Raw genomic sequence first — 7,640 nt, forward strand, 5'->3', positions numbered from 1 at the left:
GTTTTATTGGCAATTTTCTTAGTACTACTTTCCAATTAGCCTATTCTCTGATTACTTTGTTCATCCCTGCTCCTAGTATTTTTTTCCTCTGCATATAATGTAAAAATTTTATTTCAGTTAGTGTCTTATTTTCATGATTTTTAAAATTTTTATCATATTAATTTCTTCTTAATTTACATTGGCTTTTTTTTGTATGTGCTCAATAGAGAGAGACAGAGACAGAAAAAGAGAGGGAAGATGAGAAATCAATCCTTGATGGTGATGACTACACTGCAGTCTTTTCTCTGCCATTCTCCTCTTGAGATTTTGGGCATCTACATACATGCACCCAGCATGATTTTCAAGCCACTGGGTCTGGGACTCCAACCCGAGTTGGCTATGTAGGTTCCAGTGCTTTCACTTTTAAGCCACCTGCTGGCCTGCCTTGTTTTGTTTTGTTTATTTCAACGTATTTCATTCAATTTGTACAGTAGTGTTTTCTTTATTCCTTTTTTATTTATAGGAAAACTAGCAAAATTATTATATTTTCATTGCCAGAAATTTGATATAAAAATTTCCATGGTCTTCAATTGAACTGTATGTCTCTTTTCTTTAGAATGTCCTTTTTTTTTCATTAAAATAATTCCAAAACCACTCTATGTGCTCGACCTTCTGTTTAACACTTAGATATGGCTGGCCATAAGCCTCCAGCTCCATGAAGTGACAAACTGGTCCTTGTTTTAAAAAATCCTCTAGGAATTTATAAAAAAAAATACATGTTCATGAAATCTGAATGATCATCATCAAAACCTGCTTCATTGGTAATTGGGAACTCCCACATCTTCCCTTCTTTTCTCCACTGGATCCTCTCTTCAAACCCATTCGGAATAAGCTGTTCATTGACTCTGGCAACCTGCTTAGCAAATTCCATATCCCAAAGTGAAGGTGATGTCTCTGGTTCAGATGTTTCTTCAGTAACTGTCTTAGTGTCAAAAATATTAAAGCTCTTCCCCTAGAATATATTTCTCCTAAGACGTTTTCTAAGATCAGCCGTCCTCTCCTGGCCAAGGTCACTGTCCAATCCTTCAAACTGAATCTGGTGCTCTGGTCTTGTACTAACTCTAGCTGTAACAGTTCTGGCATCTTTCATATCTGATACTATGTTCCTGACACTAATTTTAGGTCTCTTTCCATCTACCTATGCCCTCACGTCTTTCTCATGCTGCTCGAGTTGCCTGAGCAGTTCTGATTTGGTCCTCTGCTTGTTGAAAGGGAGGAATTCTGCAACAGCAGATGGAGCCACCACCAGCTCAGGACTGAGCTGCTCCTTTCTCTTCTTTGTTGTATCTTCTGAAGTTTTCTTAAGCCTGCCTATTGTAACCTCCAAATTTGCAAGTGACCTTCTATTAGGTGGCTTTGTTGTTTGTACATTTGCAGTACTTAATTTAAATTTCATGCTCTTAATAATATCAAACAAGTCTCTTTTTGTATTTTCTTTGACATTGTCTTGGATCTCTGATTTTGGAAATCTCATTGATTGGAACAGACTTCTCATCTTTCTTGCTATAGATAACACTGTTGGTACCAAAATACTTTTGGATATTTTTTTTTTTACTGTTCTTTGCAGAGCAGCCAGTATCACGACCATAGCCACCATTGCCTCCAGACTTCCAGAAGACAATGGGTGGTGGGAAAGTGGGCAAAGAGGTAGGAATGCTGAGACTCTAGGTAAAATTGCCAAGAAACACCCTGAATTAAAAATGTCCTTTATTTCTTTAAGGAATTTAAACATACTTGGTGTAAGTTCATATTGAGATTGCCCCGCTAGTGCTATTTTTTTCTAAGTAAACTTATCTACCAAGCGGTGATTATTGGACTTTTCTTTGTACTTAGTGGTGATTATTGGGCTTTCCTTTGTACTTTTAATTTTCTTCATGACATTTTAATTTATCAAATTAAATTTAAGGATTTTTCTCCCTCTTTAGATTTTTGCCTTTCTCTATCAGCCTCGGGAAATTCCATCCCAAGACTTGGTATCGTATTTAAAAGTGTAAATAATATCCGGAGTTACTCAAGACCTGGATTCCTCATTTCAAGGTCCAAGGTGTTACTTTTCAAATCAGTTGCCTTGCTCTCCTTTTCTCTCCAGCCCCATTTTGATGTCAGAAACCCTGACTCCTCTTCTACACTTACCTATATCATTGTAAATTAGTCTATATAATCTCAAACCAACAATTACATTTCTTTTTGGGAAACTGAGACAACCAGAGTTTCAGATACCAAATAAGGAAATGAGAAGTAAAAAATTCAGTACTTACAGTTTTCTTGGGTTTATCTTGAACTGTATGAGGACCTATTTTTCTTTTGGTTTAGAGAGATTTTTTCTATAGAGCATGTGCACTTGCAGAGAGACAAAAAGAGACAGAGAGACAGGAAGCAAGAACACACACCCCCCATAATAGCCATGCTGTAATCCTTTCTCTTCTATTATCCTCTTGAGATTATGAGCACACATGCACATGTGACTGGTGTGATTTTTTAAGCCACCAAGTCTGGGACTTGAACCATGGTTGACTACATGGGAGTCCAGTAATGTAACCATTACACCATTTGCTAGTCCCAAGATCTATTTTTCTTAAGAGATTAGTGGAAAAGTACCAGATATGCCTGACCCCGACATGTTTTGAAAGCCCTTCCTCCCACATTAGGTTTTTTTTTTTTGTTTTTTGGAGAGGTTTTTGCTATAGGGTACATGTGCTAGCCAGAGAGACAGAGAGAGAAAGTGAGAAATCACCCCCAAGGGGAGATGGCTACGCCGCAATCCCTTCTCCTCCATTCTCCTTTCCGGATCTTAGGCAAGCACTCACACACACCGGTGTGTGTTTAAGCCACTGGGTCTGGGACTCAAATTGTTGTCAACTACATGGGGGTCCAGCGACATAGCCATTACACCAACTGCTGGTCCCCCACATTAGGTCTTAATCCCCATAATCTCCAGAAAATTTTCAATTCCTTATAACAATATCTCTGATCTCTCAAATATCTCAATGTCTTCATCAACTGTATGTGGCAAGGGACATTTGCCCATAGCAAGCAGTTTTTTTTCTGAAAGCCAATCCTTATTGGAAGGGGTCTGTCACTTGTAGGTTTTCTTAGGGTTGCTGTAAGGAAGTATCACCAATTACATTACTTTGAAAACAGAAACCTTTTATTCTACAGTTCTGGAGGCTACAAGTGTGAAGTCAAGGCTTCAGCAGGGCCAGGCATCCTCTGCGACTGCATAGACTCTGTCCTTGTCTCTTGTCAGCTTCTGGTTTTGGTATTGAATCTTTAGCAGTTTTTGGTTTGCAGCTATATCACTCCAATTTCTAATTGGTCACAAAGCATTTTTCCATTTTTATAAAGACACTTATCATATTGGGTTCCATACCATCTCAGTGACCTCATGTTAATTAGGTCTGGAATGACTGTATTTCCACAGTCCCAGGTACCAGTAGTAGGTCTTTAACATATCTTCAGGGGGCATGGAGGGACATGACTGCAGCCTCACCCTATGTCAGAAGCAGCAAAGGAGTGAGGGAGGCCATAAGGATATGTGACAGTCACAAGACATAGAACTGCCTTGGTCATACTTTTTGCATGTGGTGAGTACACCTTGCAATGCCTGAGTCTGGCATCATAAGAGCCCTGAAGCTTGGAAAAATTTTATTGTTTTATTCAAACTAAGTGCTTCCATCACAACATGTATTCAGTATAAAGATTATGGAAGTGCTATTCACTCATTTTTATACAAAATATTTTAAACCCATTGCATATTTTATACTTAAAGTACATCTCTATCGAGATTAGACATGTTTTAGATGATCAAGTTAGAAAAATGTTTTTCTTAAAATTCATTGGCCTGCAACCAGCAGATGGCATAGTGGTAAAGGTGCTGGACTCCCACATCATTGACCGTGGTTCATGTCCCAGACCTAGTGGCTTGAGAAGCATACCAGCACATGTGGTGTGTGCCCAAATCCCAAAAGGAGAATGGAGAAGAGATTGAAGTATGGCCATCTTCTCTGTGGGGTGATTTATCATGTTCCTTTTCATTGTCTCTGTCTCTCTCCAGTGGGTGCATACACCCTATGACAAAAACCTTGGAGGAAAAAATGATGGGATATATTTTTAGAGCAATTTTTAATTAACAGAAAAATTAGCAATGGTTTGTTACTCAGCCCTACCATACAGACCTCTGCCCTCCCTTGGCACCCTCTACAGCCCAGTGCAGTGCCAGTGACAGTTCTCTGTAGGAAGGGACATATCACCAGTGGATGGTGTAGCAGGACAAGCTTGATCATGGCACTTCTGGAGGGCCATGAGTTGAGTACCTGATGAAGGGACATTCAGTGACCATTGCTGCTTCCATGGCTTTGGAAGTGAGCATGAGCTACTTGGGCTTCATCTTCAGTCCCACCTGGATATCTTTGCTCCCCAGGCAGTGCCATGGCACCACATTTCTCCAGCACCCATGCCATTCCACTTGATGAAGTAGCAATGATTTCTACCTGCCCAATGACCAGTGTTTTTGAGGTTCAGGCACCAATGCTACAGCTTCCCTGCATGCTCACATTCAGATCTTTCAGCAAAGATCAAGGTCATATTCCCTCCCTATGCAGCCAGAACAGGGAGAAGCAAGAGATGTCTGAGCCCCTGAGAAGTTAGTGCAGCTGCTTTCTGACCATGGGCATTCCAGATACCACAGCCACCACAGATACATCGGACACCACAGCCCACCCCACAGCTCATGCTACCACAGCCCTCCCTGATATGAGCCATCAGGACTGCAAACTTCTGTCCATTCATTTCTCAGGAATAGGGTCTTCATGGTGCAAAAATGGATTGTGATTTCACCTGACTTCAATTTAATGTTACAATGTGTAGCCACTAAATGAAAAGAAATCTTCAGGTGGAGACAGCCCAAAGGAAAATTATAAGCCACCTCGTTTTTGTGCAGAATAATAGGAGCAATCACATTGGCTGCTAAAAACAATTGTAGGAGCAATCACATTGGCTGCTAAAAACAATCCATACTATAAGACAGTGTACAAAGCTGGCTGAGATCAGTCTGCCACTGTCTCTCTGAATTATCATTTCATCCCAGCAGCGTTTACTGTTGGATTTGCCAACAGTGAACAGTTTCTGAGTTGAGTGTGTGTGTGGGGGGGTGAAAGACAGGATAGAAATGGAATGACTGCCAGTCAATACTGGTCAGCCCTGAATGTACTTTATTGCTAGTATTTATACACATTCCAGAGACTTCAGTGATGTGAGATTTTAAGTCCTTATTGAATTTATCAGGTTGTTATAACAATACTTTGGAACATTTAGTTCAAAAGCATCCCAAGACATTCTGTTCATAACAATCCAGCCACCCAAGGCCATGTCTGGATAAAGACCCTGGCCTTATTCTGGTGATCATGTCCTGTACATTCCTCATGTCTCCTCTATGGCTCCTCACACTTTACTAGGGAGAACGAGACCAAGGTTCATCAGGAGGATTGATCCTCTCTGTGAAAGCAAATTAAAGAGCAGGCTTTTAGGAAAATACAGGCTGGGGCTACCTTGTGTTAGTGACACTGTGAGACTGCTCTCTTCTGGGAATACCAGACCTCTCCCAACCACGTGGAGTGCTAACTGCTTGCTCTAGTGGAGCCCGGACTTCAGAGACCCTGTTCAGGTAAGGCCACTGTCATCTGAGCCTGAGCCTGTCATCTCACAGCCCAGACATGCCTTCACCCAGAAAGACAGGTTGCCCAGAGCAATAATGGTCTCTTCTACACACTCCCTATTTTTTTTTTTTAAAAAAGAATTATTTATTTAATTTTATTTATCATCATCATCATTATTATTTTAATTCACCAGGGAGCAACACAGAGAGCCTGGGGAAGTGAGGAAGCAATCCTCCAGGTTCATGACTGAAACCGTGGGAGAGTCCCACACCTCAACCGCCATACCACCTGTTGACCTCTACACATCCTTTCTTAATCACCACCCCACAGCAACTACCATGGGGATTAAGCCTGTCACCTACACTGTTGTGCAACTAGCCAGGTCTCTGGGACTTCCCAAGACCACCTAGTGCACATGGTAACCACAATACAACAGGTGAACAGCAGCTACTGATAAGAAATATACCACTGAACAGAACTTGTATAGCCTCATTCCCACTGTGACCCATAGCCTGGTGAACAATGCAGCAGTGGGTCTTTCATACTTGGTCAACTCAGGTGTCAAAGGTGGTGTCCTTGCCCACAAAGCACCAGGACCCACCTAGTCAAAGCAGCTGGAACCTAAGCAGATCAAGATGAAAGACTAGGAGAGTGTCATTCTCTCACTGAGCATGGACCCACAACCAGCCACGTACGAGGGGAAGGGATCCCAAACTAGCTCCAGGAGAGCTTTGTTCACATCAGACTCAGACTTTTTGGTGTTGAATCAAGATGTCACTACTCATCTCTCTGGTGTCTAAGCACATCTTCTCTTTTTGGGAAAAAGTGGACTTAAAGGGTCACTTTAAGTCACTTTTAAACAAAACCCACAGTCAGCAAACTTGGTTCCCAAGAAGACTGTTCACAGGGTTTATATATAGCTTTCTTAGCAACAAATGAAAAGTGAAAGGATATAAATAAAAGTAGATAGTACAGTATTCCCTTCACTGCTATCAGATGGATGTTCCTGTATAAAGTCCTCCAAGGAACTGCTTTAAACTGTTTTCCAGCATGGCACAGTAGGAATTCCCAGTTTGCTACATTCAGGCTAAGTTTTAAATTAAAATATAAACTCAAGGTCCTGCATCAGGGACTAATGTGTCAGGTGTGGATAGTGTGGTCCACACCTGATGCAGACAAATCTCCCAGAACTAGTTTCCTGGAGGGACCCACAGGGGACATACCACTGCCCTAAAAGGACCTAATTTTTAATTGACTTTGAAATTTAAGGAAAGTTTTAGGTATAGAATCAAGAAAAGCTAGTTTTCTAGAGAACTTGATTCACTGCTTTCTATAACAATTTATTTATTTTAAAGAGTTATTTCTTTATTTAATTCCATTTGTTATTATTAGTTTTTAACTAGACCAGACAAAGAGAGAGAAAGGGTAAGTGAGAAAGTAAGTCGCTAGGTCTGGGACTCTGGGACTCAAACCATGGTTGATCATATGGGAATCTGAGCCTTTAACCACTACACCACCTGCCAGCCCTCTTATAACAATTTATTAATAGCAAAATAGCAGGTAGTTGTCATATGTTTTACTTATTGTAGTATTTTCCTATAAGGCCACTGCAGTCTCTGAAGAGAGACATGAGAAGAAAAGTGAGAAATCAGTCCCCAGGGGAGATGACTATACAGCAATCCCTTCTCTTCCACTCTCCTCTCACAATCTAATTTTAACTGCATAGTTAGCCATATGGGATCCCATGCCTTAACCACTTGCTTCCCAGTTTGTTCGTTTATTTATAGATTTTTACTGTAGAATGTGTGCATTAACTGCATAGAAAGATAGACAGGGAGAGAGAGGGAAAGTGAGAAATCATTCCCCAGAGCAAATGGCTACACTGCAATCCCTTCTCAATTCTTTCAGGATTTGGGACACACACACACCCACACACACACACACACA

General features: G+C 40.9%; 1 pseudogene; it reads right to left on the bottom strand.

Annotated features, from left to right (window-relative positions):
- Positions 1-565: 565 nt before the first annotated feature.
- Positions 566-1,771, bottom strand: LOC102476859 (28S ribosomal protein S31, mitochondrial pseudogene; annotated as a pseudogene).
- Between the last annotated feature and the right edge of the window lie 5,869 nt (positions 1,772-7,640).

Source organism: Tupaia chinensis, unplaced genomic scaffold (assembly GCF_000334495.1).
Source record: "Tupaia chinensis unplaced genomic scaffold, TupChi_1.0 Scaffold143851_1, whole genome shotgun sequence".
NCBI lineage: Eukaryota > Metazoa > Chordata > Mammalia > Scandentia > Tupaiidae > Tupaia > Tupaia belangeri.